The 22,442-nt window shown below is 41.4% G+C and overlaps 1 protein-coding gene across 2 annotated transcripts in view; it reads left to right on the top strand.

Annotated features, from left to right (window-relative positions):
• The window catches only part of Rell1 (RELT like 1), a 64,821-nt gene that overhangs the window by 4,118 nt on the left and 38,261 nt on the right, over positions 1–22,442 (top strand). The window contains exon 1 of one of the 2 annotated variants that reach the window (XM_058579552.1): positions 11,086–11,106. The exons of the other annotated variant lie outside the window; for it this stretch is intronic. The gene's annotated coding sequence lies outside the window, so the exon portion shown is untranslated. Of the gene's footprint in view, positions 1–11,085; positions 11,107–22,442 lie in introns of those variants that run through there. 2 annotated transcript variants of the gene reach the window in all.

The raw sequence follows: 22,442 nt of genomic DNA, 5'->3' as shown, positions 1-22,442 counted from the left end.
AATGGCTGATGATGTTCCATTGTGTGGATTTGCTGTATTTTTCCTCACTGTGCCTCTTTTAGGAGGTTGCAGTTATTAACTAATTGTTTTAAACCTCATTGTTTCTGGGGCTGGGTTTGTGGCTCAGTATTAGAGCGCTTGCCTTGCATGGGTGAGGCACTCGGTTTGATCCTCAGCGCCACATAAAAATAAACAAAAGAAGATATCTACAAATAAAAGAAAAAAACTCATTGTTTCCATGTATACTTTTGTGCATGATCTTGGATGACTATTGACTTTCACAGAAAATGGTTCCTAAAAAGGCAATTTAGAGGTCAGTGATATTCACATTTTTGAGGCCGTTGATGATTCCAGTGTTTATCTGAAAGTTGTCCCAGTTTGTTGTCACAGCCATGGTTTAAAAGTATCACATTTCACACTCTTGGCATTTCCCCCCTGAGAAACATATTTGCCAATCTTTTGGGCAGAAATTGATACCATGATTATTTTTATTTTTGCATTTTGATTAGTAGCAGATTGATTATTTTTTTTTCTAGCATTTGAGCCATTTTGACATGCCTACAATCCTTTCTGGGCAATTCTCAAATGTGAAAAGTTTTGAAAAGAAAAATTTTTGTAGGCTTTTGGTATACCCTCAAGGAGAGTGGGATGTGTAGAGGGTGGTGGATACCCTGGTGATAAAACAACCTGAACTAAGGTGAGATTCTGGAGTATGTATTTATCTCACTTAGTCTGAATATTTTCCTGTAGTAATACTAACAAGTTTGATTTCTGAGTGTTACACAATGTGTGTTAAATGCACCACATTTCCTTTCTAGAATCACAGAGTCCGAATTTAAGCACATCTGACTTCCAGGTTTCCAGATAAGGAATTATGGTTCTGTATTTCCTCTTTGACTCAACTATTCAGTCTGTTGAAAGTCAAATGTATGTATCTTCTGTAAATATCCAAAATATCCTATAGAGAAACACACAAAAAAACTCTACAGAGGTTTTTAAAAATATCAAAAATCTGAAGTTTTTTTTTTGTTGTTGTTGTTGATTTTGTTTTTTCAGTACTAGGAATTGAACTCAGGGGCACTCGGCCACTGAGCCACATCCCCAGCCCTATCTTGTATTTTATTGAAAGAGACAGGGTCTCACTGAGTTGCTTAGTGCTTCGATGTTGCTGAGGCTGGCTTTGAACTCGTGATCCTCCTGTCTCGGCCTTCTGAGCCGCTGGTATTATAGGTGGCTGCCACTTTTCCCGGCTCTGAAGATTTTTTTTTTAAATACAAAAATAACCTGTGAAGAAAATAACTCCTCAAATGCATGGTATTTAAGAAAAGAAGCACCACCTTGATATTCTAGAGTGGAATTGAATAAAAGAAGGCTACCTGGATGAAGCCGAGGTTTCATTTATTCTGGGTGGCTTTATGGACAGGTGCCCATTCTAATGGAACCTTGATGGATAGATGGAGTAGTTGGGCTAAATTTCTTCTCTGCTGTGTTCTGCCAGTTATCGACACAGCTTTCTTTGTAAGAATGAAACTGAATCCACCCAAGGGACTTGTGGGAGAGTGGGTGGGTAGAGGGTGGTGGATACCCTGGGCAACCCAAGGTATTGTGCCCAGTCATCTTATCTCGAGGATCCTTTTGCCAGACTCATTAAACTCAAGGGACCTGGTTTTCCACTTCTACTTCAGTTCTCCAAGCCCCCCAGCTTCTTATTTTTGCTCCTTTGGCACTGTCCCAGGATACCAAACAGGGACAATTCCCCAGACTTGGGTCTTCGGTTTCCTGTTCCAGCTGCCAGCCCTCCCGGGTCCTCTCCTCCATTTTGTTTGTATGCTTCTGTTCATAACTGCATCTCAGTTGCTAGTAAAAGTGCAATTCATAGAGAGAAAAAAATCTTTGAACTACTTCTTATCTGATTATGGAGAAAATATGGCTGAACTGCCCCATGGAGTTATTGTTACAATTACATGAAATAAAACAATTGCTTGGCACAATGTTTGGTGCACAATAAGCACTAAAAAGATATGTTACTATTATTTTTCTTAACCAGACATCCTTCACAGCTAAAGGATGAGACAAAATTCCTAACCACTCCAGAATTTTCTTTTCTGGTCCTCTGTCATTACTGGAGCATCTCCTATCCCATTCAGCTCTTAAGCCCTGGATGCTGGTGCTGGCTATGGAAAGGGTCCTTGGGGATGCAGTGTTGGGCAGTGCCCAAGGCTTTGGGAGGAAGAGTAGGGGCCAGAGGGCTTGGCAGAGTTTTTTGGGGGAGGCAGGAACTATATGGGTCAGAGACATTGGCTGCCAAGAAAAAAAAAAAAAGGGCAAGGAAGGAAGTGAAGAAGAAGGAAGTAAAGCATTACCTTTATAAAGGTAAAATGTGATACTTTCTTACGATTGCATCAACTGCTTTATTTCCAGTCAGCTGATCTGTAGGTGTGGTCACAACATTGTGCCACTTTTTCAGGGTGTGACTTACATGCCTATAAATGACTTGGGAAACTTGAGGCAGGAGAATCACAAATTCAAGACCAGCCTCAGCAACATAGCAAGACCCCATCTCAAGATAAAAAATAAAAAGGAGGGCTGGGACTGTAGCTCAGTGGCAGAGCGCCTGCTTTGTATGTGTGATGCACTGGATTTGATCCCCAGCACCACATAAAAGTAAATAAAACAAAGGTATTGTGTCCATCTATAACTAAAAAACTAATCAAGAAAGGAAGGAAGGAAGGAAGGAAGACTGGGGATGTAGCTTAGTGGTAAAATGCCCCCCCCCCCCCCCGCCAAAAAAAAAATCAAGCCAGTTTTCCCCTAGAATGTAATTAGCACATTGGCATGCTTTTTGGTTATCCAGTGTCTGGCTGTTTATTGGGCATTGTCTCACTGCTCACTGTTGAGTGTTGTTTTTTGGTACCAGGGATTGATCCCAGGGATGCTTAACCACTGAGTCACATCCCCAGCCCTTTTCATGTTTTATTAGAGATAGGGTCTTACTGAGTTGCTTAGGGCCTTGCCAAGTTGCTGAGGCTGGCTTTGAACTTGTGTTCCTCCTGCCTCAGCCTCCCGAGCTGTTGGGATTACAGGTGTGCACCACCCGTGGCCTGTTGAGTATGTTGATGAAGTATGATCTCACGAGAAAGCAGAATCCTGTAGTGTTAGGGATGGAAGGGGCATTGGAGATCTCAAGCTTGCTTAGCGGAAGAAGCTGGCCTTGCAGGACTTTACTCCCTCTAGGACTCTTTCCATTCTGTTCAACTGTCTTTCCACTGAAGTGGACCCAGCATTGCTGCTGGTGGCAGATTTCCTTGGTCCTCAGGCTCAGGGGTCTGGTTTCCCAGTTCTTAGGGTCTGGGATGAGTAGAACTTGAGAAAGCGTGGCTTTAGCTATCTGACTCCTGGTCAGCTCTTAGTAAAATACTTACAGGGTGTGAAGGTACTTTAACAAATCATGTTGTCATTAGTCCCCTCCCTTTGCAGGTGGAGAAACTGAGTGAGTCTCAGTGGCCTGCAGGAGTCAGGAGTGGTTTAGCTCATGGAGGAGCAGATCATTAGGGAGGGACTCAGTACCTTTTGTTCACTGTTGGGGACTCACAGTTAAGCATAGGACCAGAATAGAGCAGATACTTGAAAGTGTGAAAGAAGGAAGGAAGCCCAAGTTAGAATCCCCATGTTCCAATTCTTCGCCCAAGGCTTTGTCTTTATAAGAAAAGTGAAGAGTTACTCGTTTCAGTATTTACCTCCAAATCTTAGCTGCAAGTCTGCCTTGCTCTTCCCCTGAGTTGGCAAGAGGCTGTTTGTGTGCCAACTTCTATGGGCCAAATTGCTCCAAAGGTGGAAGAATCTGGTCATGGAGAGAGAAAATGATAACATCAAGTAAGCAAGTTTTACCTTATCAGGGGAAAGTAGTGTGGCACTGAGAGGAGGGAGTGTTAGTGAATGTTTTCAGTGCAGATTTTCAAAACCCTTATCCATTCAAAGATAAAGTAAACCAAGTTGCTTTTCTACAATTAAGGCTTGTGATGCATCTATCAATTGTGTGTGTATCATAATCCTAATTTATGATACTTTATAATATTCAAAACAATTTGTTTCATGGTTGTCTGAGTCTGTATTTTGGTCCTATAACAAAATACTTGAGAGTGGATAGTTTATAAAGAATAGACATATATGTGGCTCACAGGTTGGGAAGCCGGGGAGTCTAAGAACATGGCACTGGCATTCACTGGCACCTGATGTCGGCCTCCTTTCTGCCTCTTAACATGGTAGAGGGCATCACATGGTGAAAGAGACTACGTGTCTCTTCCTTTTCTTGCAAGGTCACCTCTTATAAGGTCTTCCTCTTCTTGTAATGCCACCCTGGGAGCCCTACCTACATGACCTCATCTAATCCTAATTACCTCCCAGAGGCCCCACCTCCAAACATCATTAACATGAATTTGAGGATTAAGTTTCCAACATGAATTTTTGGGAACACATTCAAACTGGAGCAACAGGCTAATTCTTTGATTTATTTAGTCATTCAGCAAATATTAACAAAGTGCCCATACTGTATGCCAGGCACTGAGGATGAAATGGTCTGAACAGAATAGAACTAGCAGCTTATCAGGAAAGACAATTTATGATAAAGTGTTAAAGTGTCTCAATAAGAGAAGTCTGGCACAGGGCCAGAGTATCTCACCTGGGGCTGGGGTGAGTCATGAGTGGAGACATGAAAATCCAACATAGGTTGGACAAGCTTTCTGGAGGAGATGAAGTTTAAAACTGGAGAGCCTTAGGGCTTAGCCAGTTGAACAGAACCAGCGGTCACTGTAGAGGTGAGGTGGTAATATGGTTCGAGTGTCCCCAGTGCTTCATGTGTTAAAATCTCTACTATGAATCATTAAGAGTATGGGATCTTAATCTACATATGGTGTTTGGGGGGGGGGAGGGTGGGGGAGGGGGGGCTTTGGGAGGTGATTAGGATTGGATTAAGTCACCAGGGTGGAGCCCTCATTATACTGATGGCTTTGTGAAAAGAGGAAGAGAGACCAGAAGAGACACAGGTGCACACGCACACATGTACTTGCATGCACTTCTGTGCCTGCCACTTGCCTCTCAACTGTGTGATGCCCTGAGTTACCTGGCGACTCTGTCAGCAAGAAGGCCATCACCAGATGAAGGCCCCTTGAACTTGCCGAACTGTGAGCTAATGAACTTCTTTCTTTTAACTTACAGTCTGTGGCATTGTGTTATTGGTAGCAGAAAACAGACTAATATAGGAATTCAGAGGAAGCCGAGCCACAGCAGTGGTTCCCAGGCCCAACTGTGCATGAGGCCAGCTGCAGGGCTGACTCAGGCCCAGGCTGCTGCATCCCACTGAGGCAGAAGGTCTGGGGTGGGGTTGGGGAATTGGCTTTTCTCTCACATTCCCTAGTGATGCTGGCTATGAATCAAATGTGAGCAGGAGGGTTGGAGAGACGAGAGAAGAAGTAGGTGGTTGTACCCATCTTCACCTGGAATTCCCTCCCTTTTTGGGCTATCTGTGTCCCATCCCCTGTCCATTCTTCAAGCTGAGATCCAAGATAACATTCCCAGGAACCTCTCCTATGTATTCTAGTATTGTCACTTCCTGTGAACATACAAAATTGAGTCCATGTTACATCTGTTCCATGTTATTTAACACTCAATTACATACACTTGTTTCTACTGAGTATGTTTTGTCTAACTAGAATTCCTTGAAGCAGCCAAGCATGTGAGATGCATAAGTATTTGGTCGCTTGATCAAATTTAATTTTTGCAACCATATGAGGAACATATTGCCTTATTCTTGGCTCTGTAGGGGTGAGGAAACTGAGATGGAGAAATAACTAAGGTGAAAAAAGTGAAATTTCCTGCTCAAGTCACAGAGGAAGAGAAGCTGTATATTTGGATATAAAGCTAGCTGTATATTTCTTCTTCTCAAATGTTCATTGCATGATGTGAAATTGCATGTATTCTGTGCTTTGTCTCCTGGTAGGAGAAATGTTTTGCATTTCATTTGTCTTACTTTTCCACCAAAGTTCTGTCTACTTAATGATCAAACCAAGCCAGGTCTGGTGGCACACACCTGTCATTGAAGTTTAGTCAGGAGGCTGGGGCAGGAGGATTGCAAGTTTGAGGCCATCCTTGGGAACTTAACAAGGCCCTAAGCAACTTAGTGAGATCCTGTCTCAAAATAAAAGAGGAAAAGGGCTGGGGATGTGGCTCAGGGGTAAAGTTCAATCCCCTGTACTGTAAACAAAAAAACAAGACCAAATCAAGGCATCTTATAAATGAAATGTAGATTTTTGTTTTTAGTGAGAAATGCGTAATTAGCCTAGGAGTTTTTCAGAAACTGTCCACTTCTTTTAGAGTATTTAAAGGAGTGACTCAATTTACATGTAATTCAGCTTGGAGATGATTTTTTTTTTTTAATAAAATGCTGGCATGATAGAGATATGAAGGAAAAATCACTTTCAGTTCCTGAAAAGACAAATTTAATAACTATGCCATTACTCTTCTTAATCTGCCAGAAATGTTTAAATGGATGAAGATTTATAAAGACCTATATATAATGTGTCACATGGTAGGTAGGTTTAAAAACAAATGAGTAAACAGTTCCTTTCAGTACAGATAACAAGTCAAGCCTACTTCTCTGTGCTTAGATACAAATACAACATGGTTTTCTGAGATTCCTCTAAGAGGTGGAAGTTTGAAGACTTCACTGGGCTTTCTGTCCTAAAATGTAACTTGGAAATACTAATTTTCCAGTGCCCCAACAGCTCTGCATAGCTGGAAGCCTCCAGCACAATTGTGTGAATTATCCACAGTATAGAAGAACAGCAGCCCAGAATTTCCTGGCATTGGCGAGGCGGCAGATGTGCAGGGCTCATTCCTTCATTTTTTTGCTACATGCTTGTGTGGCTTGAATGTGTTTATTGCGTCCTCAGTTCTTTCTACCCTCTGTTGAAGACAAATCACAGAACAACCACCAGCAGAAAAGTAGAGACTTGTGACATGCTCAGCTGGCTGACAGCCAAGCAAGAAATTGGGTTTGGAGGGGGAAATTATTTCACATGCTTATTTTCCAAGTCAATGTCTTTATAGCCTTTGCAGGCAAAGCTTGTAGAGATTCTTTATTATACAGCGCACAGTTGATTTAAAAATGAGCTTTTTCTTTTTTGAGATGCTGTTAAGTATTGTGTAGGTATGTTACATTTAGTTTCTGTCCTGCAGTGGTGGGAGAATGGATTTGGTATAATCAGAACCACTAAGTGCTGTGTGGGAATCACAGAGGAGGGAGATGTTTCCTCTGCTGATGAGAAGGATGGAAAGGACTTCATAACCTAAAACTTGACATTTAAGTGGACCTTAGAGGAAGTGTAGTGTCCTGATCATGGGTGTCCTGATCCCATGAATCGACCTGGGTAAAGGGATGGAGGGAGGAGCAGAAAAGTCATTGAAGACCCGGTGGGGACAGAGGTGGAAACTGTGGGACATTGAAGCTAGGCTAAGGAGCTACTAAAACTGCACTTGATTGTGTGGGCAGCGAGGGCTGAGGATTAGGATGGGAGTGGAGGAAGGGGGACCAGAAGAGGCCCTCAGGTGCTGCCCTATGATGGAACAGCCCAAGAGGCTGAACTAAATAGGACCTGAGTTTGTGACGGCCCCGTATTGTCAGCAAGACAGCTGGTTTGCTGTTTCAGTGTCCACATCTGGAGAAAGAAAAAAAGGACAAGAGTGCAAATAATACTTGTTTTGTTCTTTATACATCTCAGAGTTGTTTAGAGGATCAGGCAAATAATATAGTCCTTTGTAAGTAATACAAATAAGACCCATGTAGCACTAAATAGGTTTCGTGCCATACATGTGAGGTATAGACAGAAAGAAAGTTCTTTTCAGTTTAAGGAATGCTGGGAAACAAGAATGAAATAAGTGCAGTGTACACAGCTTTGGGGCGGGGATGGGGGGAGCCAAGACATGTTCATTAATGGTAAAAGCTGACTAATTATGAATTCATCTTGGAGTAAATCCTCAGAAGTTACATGGCCAGCTTGACTACTGAATTCTTAACTGCTAAACATTTATTTTTAGAAGACTTGAACATTTTCAGTGTTTGGCCCTATTGTCAGTCAAGACCAGCTATTTTCATCCCTTCTGGGTCTGGAGGTGTGAGTCTGTCAGTAGACATGCAGATTAACATGGATGATGTATATCCCTGTTTGGCTAAAGCACCATCTCTCTCACTTCCTGCAGGTCTGTTCTCTTAGTCTCTCAATGTCTTAGAATGTGATTGCGGAGATTTGGAGGGAGGAAAAATGACCAATCAGAAGGGAATCTAGTAGACATTTAGTGTCTGCATATTATGAAAGTTGTACTTGCACAGATTGTATAGTCCCTGTCTTGGTTACTGGGTGGATGGGAAGGGTAGGAATGGGAAAAGATTTGGAGGGAAAGAATTCTTTTTTTTTTAAATTTTTTTTTAAATTTATTTTTTATATACATGACAATAGTGGAATGTATTATACTCATTATTACCCATTTACGGCACAAGTTTTCGTAACTCTGTATATAAAGTATGTTCACGCCAAATTATGCCATTATACATGCACTTTTTTTGCATTACAATTCTTAATACACATATATACCACAATTTTTCATATCTCTGTTTGTATGTAAGGTATGTTGACACCAAGAATTCTTTAAAAAAAAAAAGTCTTTAAAAAAATTCTTTTGCTGGAACCATAGGATAGAACGTTTGATCTTTCCCATGCTGGTTTGGTGCTACACCTTGAAATACTAATGAATAAAGACTTTTTTTTTTTTTAATTTGTGATTTGTACTTTTATTTATTTAGTTTTTTTTTTTTTTTTTTAATGTGGTACTGGAAATTGAACCCAGTGCCTCACACGTGCTAGGCAAGCGTTTTTGCCACTGAGCCACAACCCCAGCCCAAGATTCTTAACTTTGAGTCAATGTGGTATAATAAAAATATGTTTGGTTTCTGTTCCTGATTTCTGGCACAGAACTCCTGAAATCCTTGGAATTTATTGCGTAATAGGAGCATCTTTTGTTATTTGTACTGAGCCCTTAGCCATACTTGATTTTATGCTAATGTAGTGACTTGGTGGGGCAGCAGATAGCTTCTGGATAGGGCTGGTTGCCTGTGGGTCCAACCATGTGATTGGAGGTTGGGAGCTTTTAGTCCCTTCCTGATCTGGAGGAAGGGAGAGGGGCTGAAGATTGGGTCAGTCACCAACATCCAGTGATTTTATCAATCTTTCCTACCTACAAAACTTCAGTAAACACTGAAATAAGGAAACTGAGGGAGCCTGTGGAGTGGAAGTGCCCTCGGAAAGCCTGACCCCTCCCCTTTCCATACTTTTGCTCTATGCATCTCTTCCTTTTGGCTGTTCCAGGGCTGAATCTGTCATAATAAACCTGAAATCAGAAGTACCGTGCCTCACTGAATTCTGTGAGTCATTATAGTAAACTGTTGATGCTGAGTAGGGGATGGTGGGAAACCCCCAGATTTGTGGTCAGCTGGACAGCAGTTTGCTTAACCTGGAGACCCTGTGTGAGACTGGCATATGACGCAGGGGCCATCCTGTGGGACTGAGCCCTCCACCTGGAAGGTCTGTACTACAAAGGTGGATAATGTTAGAACTGAATTGAATTGAATCTCAGGACACCCAGTTGGTACTGAAAAATTGGATGTTGGAAAAATATAATAGTTGTCTTTCCTGTTGATGAAAACTAACTAACAGCATTAAAACATTGTGTCCAGAACAATCTAAAATTACACTTGTTTTCTATTTAGGAAAAAAAATTAAAAGATGTTTAAAAATTTAGAAGGAAAGGAAAGAAATATCAGGCTAGTGCTGTCCTTTTCCTGTGTTTATACTGTATTTTATAGTATACTAAAGTGGAAGTATAGTATAATGTACTAAGTGGAAGACCACCACATGTTGTCTTTGACCCTTGTTTCCTATGGTTTAGACCAAAGATTTCAAAGTATTGTTTCTTCCTCTAGTCAGAGGAAATACCTAGTATGTCAGTATAATGGATTGTAGTTACAGGCAGTTTCCCTACCAGGGGATTTCCAGGACTGCATTCTGACTAACATCTGAAGCATTGATACTAATGTTTGGCTGAACCATGTGAAATGACCAGCATTGAGCTGGTTTTGACCTACAGTGACAACAACTTCATATGATTCAGCCTAATAGTAATGAAGGCTCTTTATTGACCTATTTGTATTTAAAAAAAAAAAAATCGGAGTATCACTAAGATGTTTTAGAAAACTCATAAAGTAGAAAAAGAGAAAAAAATATTTCAAAATTCCAGTATTGACTGATTATGGAAAGTATTGTAAAATAGGCTCTTTTATTGTATACATAGACCACCTTTTCCCTTTTGGAAAAAAAATTCATAATTACTTTTTGTTTGTAAGAGAAAATTTGAAAAATACTTAAAAACTTACACTCTAAAAAGAAAATAACCATAACTTAAATCTTATTATTCAAAGATTCACTTCATAGTTTTCATTAACAGTTGAGACTATTTTGGATAAATGGAATATGACAAGACTGATCCCTTTTTCAGCTTGTTTCTATTTTAAGAGTTGAAGTTTAGGATTTCTGAGAAGTAGTCAGCAGTTTCAACAATTACATGCAGATCAGGGTGGCACTTAAATTTTGCTGCTTATAAATGGTGGCAGATTATTTTTTAAATTAACACTTGTTGCAAAAAAAGAAAGAAAAATGTTATTGGAGAAAATGTAACTTTTAAGTGCACCCTCCCTTTCCAATAATTGACTCACTAGGAAAAAACCATTCTGTCATTCTAGAATTATTACTGGATTCAATGAGTAATGATTATCTGTAGATTTTCTACTCAAGGCTGTTGTTCAACTACTAGAACATCATATTGTCTCAAGTAGTGATGAACTGTGGATAATCACATTCCATGGAATTACACTGAACATAAAATTGTTTGCTTTTACAGTTAAGAGGTGACAGAGCGGCAGGGCATGAGACTCTGGGACTCTGTAACCAGCAGCCTAAATTAAAATCTCACATCTGTTACCTGCTACCTGTGTGACCTGGTGTAAGTGTCTTGACTACTCTATGCTTTAGTTTTTACATTTGTAAATGATGTTGAAAATGATAGTATCTGCCTCATAGGGTTATTGTGAAGGCTAATATCTGAAATGTTGAAATAGTAACCATACAAATAAATATGCACCAATGTGTGACTATTACTCATAGTATTTTTTCATTGTATGTAAATGGTTGCTACTGGTTTTCAGAGTCCTTATTTGGGTTTCATCCTAGTGACCTTCACGTTCATTTCTCTCCTTTAAAATCCACTTCTCTATGTGTAGGGAGGTTTTGATTACTCCTGTTTAACCTTTTCTGTGTTTGTCTTTCCTGACAGGTCTTTGCTTTCTTTCCTGGCCCTTCTTTTCCTTTGTCCCTTCTCTAGCAGCAGTTGTGGGAATTTCACATAAGTACACTCTGACCACATGGAACCTTGCGGCCCCTCAGTTACTCACCTCATCTCCCAGTTCCCATATTCTCAGAAGCCAGATCACGTGCTGTCTGGCAGGAATACTGCCTGCCTTAGCCTGTGATTAATTGGAAAGCCCTCTGTTTAGGACTTGTGTAGTTTTCTGTTTAATCATTATCCGCTTCCTGTTCCTGGAAGGAAGAGAAGTGCCGGCTGCTGTGCATGACAGGGAGCAACTGCTGCCTGTGGTCTTCTGAACTCCACATTACACAGGGCTCCAGCCCTGCTCCAGGGGTCAGTGCCTGTCCCTCTGTGCTTGGCTTTGTGTCCCCAGCTGAGCTATAAGCTTCACGAGGATAGTAGCTACTGTACACTGATAACGACAGTTATTGCTGATAATAATAAATAATAATAATGACTGCAATGCGAGCCAAGGCTTACGGAGCGTTTACTCTGTACTGGACACTTGGGTAAACCCAAGTTAAACTCATTTAGTACTCAGCAATGATTCCATTATTATGTTCATTTTATAGATAAAGAAACAGTTTTTTTTTTTTTTTTTATCTGCTGCGGTCTTCTAACTAGAAGGCAAGTTGAACATAGCCGAGCCAAGAAGGGCTGGTTTCTGCCTTTCTTCCTTCTTCTTCGGGAGCAGCTGTGGCCCAGAGTGTGGGCCCTTCCCAGAGCTGACCTCGATTTACATCTTAGGCCAGCCATTCCTCAGATGAGTGACAGATACTTGCTTCTTTATGGTCTCCATTTCTGAGATGTGTTTAATAATAGTTGTGGAGGTTAAAAAATATATAATGCAAATAAAGATACTGGGCACAAAAGGGAGGAGCTGTGCAGTTTAATTGCTCTCAGCAGTTGGTGGTGAAGCAGCTGAACACCCCACAGCCCCAAATTTGGACATCATAAACCCCAGCACTCCAGGGGGGACGCCCAGTCTGTGTCTCCCTCTCCCTCTGAGGGTTAGGCCTGTGCTGGGCTAGTCTCCCTGTTTAAAACCCTTGCTCCACTCCAGCCAGCTCAGCCCTGCCCCTTGTCTCTGGAGGTTAGTTTGCTGCGGTGTGCTTAAGGGGGATGGCAGGGCTGGCCTCCCAACCCTGGCAGGCCAGCTTGTACTCAGAAACCAGGAATCTAGTTCCCCAAGACTTGTCCTGTGCTCCTCCTTCCTCTGTAAGTTCCTGGGGACTCGCTGATCCCTGAAGGGACACTGCCTGGCCCTGCTCTTGCTGTTTCTGCCGGAAACAGGCCATCTGGGCCTGTCCTCAGCTTCCTAGTTGATGACTTTTTTCTGGCACTCACTACTTAGTCTTCCTCTTATAGTTTAAGTAATTTCTAACCTAGTCCTTGCTTGGCCTCTTGCAAGGAATACCCATGGACAGAATTTTCTTAGGAATCATAGCCATCTGGAACGTGAACAGTGGCCTTTGGTGAGGTTATGTAAGCACGGATTTAGTGTCCCCTTAGGGATCTGGCAGTTTGGAATGAGATTCTGAGTCCCGTGAAAATGGATCTGAGGGCCAATTCCCAAAGCTGGGTTTAGGTATGTGCTATTAGTAGCCTTCTTGAATATGCAAACTGGACCCTGTGTTGATGAGCACAGGGGTGTACTGGTCACGGGTGTGTTGCTGTCATTCAGAAATGGCCTACCTGAAAAGAGTGTGAGGCTGCAGGGTGTGTGGGTTGCCCAACTCTAAAAAGAATATACTTGTTTATGCTTTTGGAAACAGTTGCTATTTGGCAAATGGTGTGTAAGTATTTTGAACATTCTGTCCTACCCAAATAGGATCTTTAAAAAACTGCCTATCAAACTACAGTTAAAGTGGGTATCATCATTGATAACCTGGACGTGCTTCTGGAAGGAGAGGGTCTGCTTGCATAGGTTCCATGTAGCAGGGGTCAAGAGTGCTCTCACCGAGTCCCAGGAGCTATGATTGGGGTCAAAGTTCAAGGTGGGACACCCTGCCCTCCACTTGGGGAAGTCCTGTTTGTGTTAGATGACTTTTAGCATAGTGTGTCTGAATGGGGTGCTCTTGTGATGTATAAGTAAGAAAGGTGACAGCAGGTCTGTTTTGGCTCCTTTCTCTGTCTTTAGCCAGTGATGTCATGTTAGGCCACTGATGTATTTGCAAAATAAGGATATATCATCAACCTTCCTGGCTAATTTGTTGGCAATAGGAGTTTCAAGTAAAATACTGAATGTGAAAGTACATTGAAAAGCATTATTACCGCTGTTTACTGGTGACAGTGAAGGGTCCTTGCTTCCAGAATGCTGAAGTATAACACCAGAAAAGCACGCCGAGGCAAGTGTAGAGTGGAAAGTGGAAAGCTTTATTAAAGGACAGCAGAAAAGATCCTCCTGGTGGAAGAAGGGGACCTGGAAGGCGAATCCGTGGAAGGGGGAGGTCTTCCCTTTTTTTATATCTTACTTCTTTTTTTAGTCCTCCCACATTCCTGTCCTTTGTTTCCCTCCATCCTGCAGTGATTCCGATGCAGGCAGAAAGGCCAAAAGGTGGGAGATAGGTGGACTGATGGGGCAGGGAGATCTAGGCAGGAAGGTCCTGGGGTGATTTGATTAGCACCTCCCTGTTTGCTGGGAGCTGCTTTATTAACAGTTCCTCAGGATGAGTTCTGGGCCTGGGGACATTAACATTTCAATTTCTGCAGGTGCTGTTCTGGTTTCCTGGACTCCATTCTCAATAATGGTCTCCATTTTCTTTATTTTACTGGATATTAGACCTGATTTACCTTACTATGCCTAACTACCTATTTTTAAGTCTGGCTTCAGCATCATGGTATTTGGGCCGGAATTTTCATATCTTATATAATGTGTCTGTAGTTAATGTGTATGATTGAAAGATTTTTTTTTTGTCCTTTTCCCTCTCTCCCTTCTTCTTCCCTCAAAATTTTTTATATGCCGTGTAGTTCACATTGTTGGTACAAATTACATTTGTGACAGCTATTGCATAACTTTTAAGCATAACAGTTTGTGAGTAATAATGTGAACACACACCTATATGTGAACTGGATGCTTTTTAATGGACAGGAACAGGTCTTTTTTTCATTTTTAATCTTCATGACAGTTGATAAAATTAGGGTTTCATTTTAGAGCAACCTTTGTTTTTTTGCAGTTAAAATTAATTTTGGAAAATTTGTGCTATTGATTCTTTTTAAAAAATAGAGTCAGTACAAATTTAATCTTGTAGCTAACTTAAGTTTTTTTCATGAAGGTTATTTTTACATTAAAAGAAGAGGCATGCAGATTCCAATGTTAGTCATATGCAGTAGGGTCATTTGGCAGGGCACTGGAGTGAGCATATGTAGACCCGGGCTTCAGGCCAGCTCTGTGGTCAGTTGGTAATGGTTTAACCCCCCTGTTTTCTGAAAGGCATGTGTTAGTGGATAATACCAAAGGCCACCTCCACTCTTACAGGCACAGCTACCAAGAGTGGGCCCCAGGGATGCATTGCCTGCATTGGAGCCTGCCCTACCACACACCGGGGCTTGTTGTTGAACACCTGTGGGCCTCACTTACCTCATCTACACATGGGGTGATGAGAGAACCTTCCTTCCAGATGTTGCAGAAACAGGATGAAACTGAACACGAAACATGAAACTGAACAGTGTCCGACACTACAAACACTTGGTCAGTGCTGCCATTACAATTATTTTAAAGTAAGCACTCATTCTTGTAACACACCACCTTTCCAAAGAACCTGAAACAAATATGAGGTTTCTGAAGTTCTCTTTCTTTTGGTTGCTTCAAACAAATGACTAGAAGAATTCCATTTTTTCCTTGAATGAGTTAATTTATAATTCGAAAGATACAGATGGATCTTGAGCAAAATTCTTTCTAGGCCTGTCCTCCAGCCCTTCCTAGGAGGCAGATAGGGCTACCAGGAACTCAAGACTTATAAAAATCCCAAACTGACTACACTGAAAATAGCAAAAAGAGGTGGAGCAGGGGAAGGAGGGGGAGGGGGTGAGAGCAGGAAAAGAAGATGGGGAAAGATGGAGGGGGGCTCTCACAGCCCTACAAATCCTTGGGCCTTGTCCCTTCCCCTGCTGTGCCCTGATGCTCTGGGTGGGCGGGCTCACCTGTTGGTGGTTTCCTGGCCTGTGTGAACTGACCTTGCCCCATCTGGGTAAGGCCTGGTCAGATGAACATTCTGTTGTCTCCTGAATGCAAACCATTGTTTGAGGTACACTGGAAGATTCCAGAAGAGTCCAGAAGTTGAGCTCTTTCTGAAGACACTGGGATCCTAGAGTTAATCCCTTCCTCAGGAGAATCCTGGGTGGAGGGGCTGCAGCTGTTGTCTCCTCAGCCTTTTGGTGCCCGTAGGGATTTATGTCTAGTCAGGGCAGTTTGTGGCCTTAAGAAATAACCCCCACTGCAAATCCCAGACAGTGGAGAATGCTGGGGACTTTTTCTGACTCTGTGAAGTCAATATTTCCTCTTTAGTTCAAATTGAAGCCAGGGATGGTAAATATTTAGATTCCTTGTTTCTTTTTTAGTTTCTTTACATTGATGCCACTCTAGTTTCAGTTCTTTGTTCTGGTAGAAAGCTGAGGTTCAGGAGTGATTGTGTTTTGTCCCCCAACCTCCTGCCTGTTTGTTCCTTTTGTGCCCAGCCAAATTCAGTTTTTTGAGGCCTCCTATTAAGTTCTCTTTTTCTCTGGATCACCCTAGTTCTTCGATCCTCAATTCCTATGGTACTTCCACAAAGGAAATCCTAGTTTAGAAATGGATGGTGTGCCCCAAATATTCCTTTTGAATAATTAGATTAGAAATTGAAGTGCATTTTCCCATTACAAATAATAATTATCATTAATGACAATAATTTCTCTAGCTGAATGCAGGAGCTCAGCTCCTGGCCTTGCTAATCTCTGCATGTTTTACTAGGGTTCCATCTGTATTCAAAGTGGTCTTTGATGTCCCTGGTCAGACTTCAGTGCTCATGTGTCATGTAGCATTTCAGGGACTTTGACAAAATAAAGGTAATTGTGGGACTGTGTGCAGTTGAAGTTTGGGAGTAGGGGTGGAATTTGTTTCATAGGTGGGTGGACTCTGCCTGCAGGTGGCAGATGCAGTCTGGAGTCCCCCCTCTGTCACAGCTGCATTGTGGGGTAGGCTGGGGCTGCATAGTAGCTGTTGAGGAGTTGATTGGAGGCTAGTGCTGCTCAAGATTCACTGCAAATTTCAGTATTTATTTATATACTGACTCACATTGTCCTCCAGTTCCTATATAAGTTCATTTGTTCTCTCCATCCATCTTAAGCTTCTTGAGTTTGGGTGAAGGCAGTGTCTTCATCACTGGAGCCTGTGACTTTAGTCATCTCCATGGCCATCTAGAAATAGTTTGGGGGATTATTTTATTTTGTAGAATTCACTTTGTTTCCTCTGCTTTTATTAGTGTCAATAATTGATTTAAACTGTTTAAATAATTAACTTAATGAAGGAGGTCATTTTGCACTAGCTAGTAAGTCCTAGCACTCCCACAGTAGACCCAAGGCCCAAGAGACATTGTATGCATTTGTTACAAACAACAGCCCTCAAGCAGGGACTTTCAACCCTGTGACCTTAGGCAAGTGCCATACCTCCTTGTCCCTCTGTATCCTCTTCTCAAAAAAATACCACTTGCTTCATGGTATTGTTGATGTGCTTGGGGCCCCATGGTCTAAAATTTAAATTATATGATTCCCTGCCCTAGGGGTCTAATAAAATCTATTAATATTTATGCAGCAAACTAAGTGGAATAGAGATTGTAAATGACCACCCATTAGGTCATTACAGGTTTTTGCCTTTCCCAGATTTTATTTTGTGATGAAAAATGTATAAAAGAATTGGTATACTGAGCTTTTCAGATCTTGCCTTGTGAGCATGGAGTGTGCACTTACATTTTTATCTCCAGTAGTGTGAATCCAGGGTGAATGGGGTTGGGGATGGGGTTGTGGATGGGGTTGCAAAAGATTGGTGAGATGTGGGATTTTGAGAACTGTGAGGGACATAGTCTCCTTTTTTTCATTTTTCAGATGAATAAACCAAGGCCCTGAGAGGTGAAGTAACTTGTTCAGTATCACAAAAATAGCCTGCAGCAAAGTAGAAAAGAAAAACCCCATTAGAGAAATGAGTGTCTTAGCCATCTCAGTAATCTAAATCACAAGTAGGCTGTTCTCAAATCCTGGGGGTTTGAATGTTAGCTTAAAAGAAAAGAAGTATGCTTGCATATATGTGTGATATTTTTGATTTAATTAATTTTGGGGGTGTGTTTTAAAAGCTGGTTTTTGACCAGTTTTGGTGTGGATTATTTTACCAGCCAGGCCTCTTTCCCATCAAGTGCCTTGGGTCACTGCTGGGAACCCTGGCTTCTGAGAATGCACACCATTTCCTGATAAGACTGGGAGAACTGCTATTGGAACCATCAACCATTGTGGTGCTCTTGGCCTTGGTTGGCACGAAGCTGCTTGGGAGCTCATTGTGAGGGCATCTCATGGTAGCTACCAGGGCCTCCTTATCTAGAGTCTCTGGTGACTTCCATGTCTTCTCCATTATTTTAGCAACCCTTAAGTTATGCCCACTGGGCTTGAGGAATGCCATTTCTGTGCCTGTCTGTCTCAGCTCCTCTGACCATTGGGGTCAGGTGGAAATACAAGCATTACTTGGAACAAACTAGAAAATTACTTCTGGCTTTTTTTGATTGATTCCTGCTATTCCTCAGACCTCTTCTTCACTTCCCTGCTGTCTTCAATCTTTTTTCCTTTCAAGGCTTTTGTAATCTTCTGAAGTCTTTTGTAATCTTCTCAACAGGCTCTTGGCATAACACACATACATAGTGAGTCCTCAGAGTGCAGTGAACTAATTAAACCTGGCTGGGCCAGGAAAAACCTGAAGAATTTTGATAAAAATTTATTTGTCTTGCTGTTGAAGGCATTCGTGCTTATCAGTCAGAGCTGAGAACGGCCTGTTTGAATGGCTCTTGCTGTGTGCAGAGGATTCTCAAGGGGAGATGGGCTTGCTCTTGGAGAGGCAGCAAAGCTGGGGGCACCCCTGGTTATAACTTCTGTAGGATGAGCTGTGATTTGGGGGTTGGGAGGGAGATCAGAGATTGGGACAAATTTAGTCGTTCATTGTAAAAACTGTGATGGAGCCTGGGAAGGGACATTTTAAAACGTGTCCTACTTGTTTCTTTGTTAATTGGAACCCAGGGTTTTGAAGTTTGACAAGCTTTAATCTAAACTAAATTGTGAAATAGGAGAAAGCAGGTCATCATTTGGCATTTTAACAGAAAAGTAGCTAACTGATGAGATATTGTTCAAAGAAAAGTAACTAAAATACACTTTAAATGGCCCTGGTCATTGGGTGGTGCCGTTTATGATCTTTTTTAGATATGCAGACACCTAGGGTAACTGGAAGCCCTGCACAGGCAGGTGGGATCTAGACCTGGTTTGAATCCTGGCATGACCACATAGACGCCGTGTGACCTTGGGAACATTGACTAACATTCTGTGCCTCCATTTCCCCAACTGTAACAGGGGGATAATGCTGGAGTATAGTTCATAATTCTTGTGACGACTTAGTGCTCAGCTCAGTGCTGGCCCACAGATGTCCTCTCATTGTGAGGGCATCTCATGGTAGCTCTTGTTAGTATCAATAGTGTGTAATAAACTAGTGTGTCAGACTTTTAGCACTTCTGGAACCATCTCATCCTCAGCTGTTCCATCTTACTTTTGCTCTGCTTACTTGCCATTCTGACTCTCATTACTTGTTTTTTTTCCTCCTGGGCTTGGCAGTCTGCGTTGCATTCCCTGAACACGTTAGGGCACCTTGAGGTTAGGGGTGCCCATGTTGACTGTGTGCTGATGCCCACCTTGAGCTGTCTGTTCACTGGCTTTTCTCATTCCTTTAACCTCTCTGCCCAGCCTGCTCTGTGAAGCCTGCTTCTGCCCCAAGTCCCTAGGTCTCAACAATGCCATTGCTATTCTGAAATAGAAACTAGAGGACATTACCCACCTGTTTCCTGAGCTTCCTTCCACCTACTATAAAAGACAGCTTCAGGAAGAAGTGTCTCTTTTCCTGTTCAAGTGTTTAATCTGTCTCCTTCATATGGAGATCATCTCCTCAAAATCACTGCTCCATATGCCTTCTCAGTCTCTTCCTTTGCTCCTTTCCTTCAATATATTAATTAATACTGCGGTGGTTTGAGAGTGTCCCCCCCAAAGTTCATGTGTTGGAAAATTAAACCTCAATATTGGTGGTGCTGGAAGGTGAAGTCTAGTGGGGGGATTTGGGTCAGAGAGTGGGGCCCTTGTGAGGAAATAAAGTCTGGCTTGCTTTTGTGAGACTGGAGTAGTTATCACTAGAGCATTAGTTATTGCTAGCACATGTCCCTATAAAGTGTGGCTCCCCCTCATTTCTTCTCTTTCACATGTGCCCACTTGTCCTCTGCTTTCTGCCACGAGTTGAAGCCGCACAAGGCCCACACCAAATGCACCAAAACTTCCCAGCCTCTAGTACTGTTAGCTAAAATAACCTCTTTTCTTTATAAATCACTGAGTTCTAGGTATTCTGCTCTAGCAACAGAAAACAGAATAAGATAAACACTTTGGTTTCATTCACTTAAGACAATAAATTCCAAATAAAAATTTCTTACCTTCACCTTGAGTATGAATGCCCCGCCCCTCTTTGCTTGCTCATTCTGGGAGTCTGGAAAGAGTAAACTGAGCTCAGTGTTGCTATTCCACAACTCAGAAAATCTGGCTTCCATCTTGCCTTAGGTCTACTGGAAAACAGCTTCTTCCAAGGCCCCTAAAGATCTCCCATGGATTGTTTTTTTTTTCCTTAGGTTTTATTCTATTTTTTTTTCCGTATTTTTATTGGTGCATTGTAGTTGTACATAATGGTGGGATTTGTTGTTACAAATTTGTACAGGCACACAATATAACAATAACTCAGCACCTCCCCCCTCTTTCCCCTCCTGCCACCTCCTCATCCCTTTCCTCTACCGACCTCTCTTTGATTTTCATGAGAACCCCCTTCTTTCTTTTCCTTTTTCCTCTCTAGCTTCCACATATGAGAGAAAACATATGAGCCTTGACCTTCTGAGTTTATCATTCTATTTTTTCCATTTATTTAATTTATTTTATTTTTAGAATACTTAAAGAATGTTTACTTCAAGAAACTACAGAGAAATAGGGAATAAAATCCTAGGGGGAAGTTAAAAAATTCCAAGCTGCTTCCTAAATTAGAAGCTAAAGGTTTCCCATGTATTCTTAGATTTGTCTTGAGTTCTCAAATCTCTTTGTAAAGATTCCTCTTAGGTTGTTTTTCTTTTCCTTCTCTTTTATTATGGTATGAACACTTGAACATGAGTTTCAGCCTCTTGACAATGTTTTTAGTGGACAATGCAATTTTGTCAGATCTCTTGAACTTATTCATCTTGTAAAATTGAAACCTTACATTCTTTGAACAGCAACTATTCATTTTTTCTTCCTCCAGCCCTTGACAAGCACCATTCTATTCTGTTTCTGTCAATTTGGCTATAGTAGTTCTTCTTTATCCTTAGCTTTTGCTTTCTGTCGTTTCAGTTAACTCAGGATCTACTGTGGTCCAAAAATATAAAATGGAAAATTCCAGATATTAAAAAAAAAAATCAATGTTTTAAATGGTGTACCGTTTTGAGTAGTGTGATGAAACATTGATCCATCTAGCCTGGGCTGTGAATCGTTCCTTTGTCCAGTGTATCCATGCTGTATATGCTACCTGTTAGTCACTTAATAGGCATCTTGGTTACCATGTTGACTATCCAGTATTGCAGTGCTTGGCTTAAGTAAGACTTATTTTACTTATTAATGACCCTGAAGTGCCAGAATAGTGATGTTGGCAATTGGGAATATGCCAAAAAGAAGCTTGTTTTAGATGAAATACAGAAATGCTGAGAGAGGGGTGAGGGGAGGAGGGAAGGAGAGACCACATTCATATTATTTTTATTGCAGCAGATTGTTATAATTTTTTTTAGTTATTATTGTTAATCTCTTACTATGCCCAATTTAAATATTAAACTTTGTCATAAGTATTTATGCAGAGGAAAAAACAGTACATGTAGGATTTGATATTATCTGTAGTTTTTGGCAACTATTGGGAGCCTCGGAATGTACACCCTGTGGGTAGGAGGGAATACTGTATTTCAGATACTTCATGTAATTGATAGTTCGTCTTTCTGTGGCTGGTTTATTTCTTTTAGCTTATTGTGTTCCAGGTTCATCCATGTTGTCACAAAAGGCAGAGTTTGCTTCTTTTATAAAGCAGAATCGTATTCCAGTGTATATGTACACCATATTTTCTTTATCCCTTCATTCACAGATAGGCATTTAGGTTGTTTCCATCCCCCCTTGGCTATTGTGAATAGTGCTCCAGAGACTGTGGGCATGCAGATATCTTTTCAAAATCCTAATTGTAGTTTGTTAGACTATATACCCAGGAATGAGATTTCTGGATCATATGGTAGTTCTAGTTTCAATTTTTTTGAGGATCTCCATACTATTTATCATAGCAGTGGCACCATTTTTTTTTCCTTCCTCATTTAGTTGTACTCTCTTATAACATCTGACCACACATTGCTTTTGGAAATTTCTTCTGTATCCTCAGGTGGAGCCCTGGCTTTTCTTTCTCAGTTTTCGGATAGAGCAGATCTTGTTGTTCAGTGGATATTTCCCTCCAGATGTCCCTCAGCTTTGTCTGTGTTGCCATAACCAATACCACAGACTGAGTAATTGGTAAACCATAAGTATTTACTTGTTTACAGTTCTGGAGGCTGGGAAGTCCAAGAGTGTGGTGTTGGCATGTTGTGAGGACTTTCCTGCTGCATCGTAACTTGGTAGAAGGGCAAGTGAGCATGTTCCAGACGGGAAAGATAGAGACCAAACTTATC

The sequence above is a fragment of the Marmota monax genome, unplaced genomic scaffold (assembly GCF_021218885.2).
Source record: "Marmota monax isolate L192 unplaced genomic scaffold, Marmota_monax_Labrador192_F-V1.1 WCK01_AAM20220418_F8-fsc00025, whole genome shotgun sequence".
Lineage (NCBI taxonomy): Eukaryota > Metazoa > Chordata > Mammalia > Rodentia > Sciuridae > Marmota > Marmota monax.
This window is presented reverse-complemented; position numbering and strand designations above follow the sequence as displayed.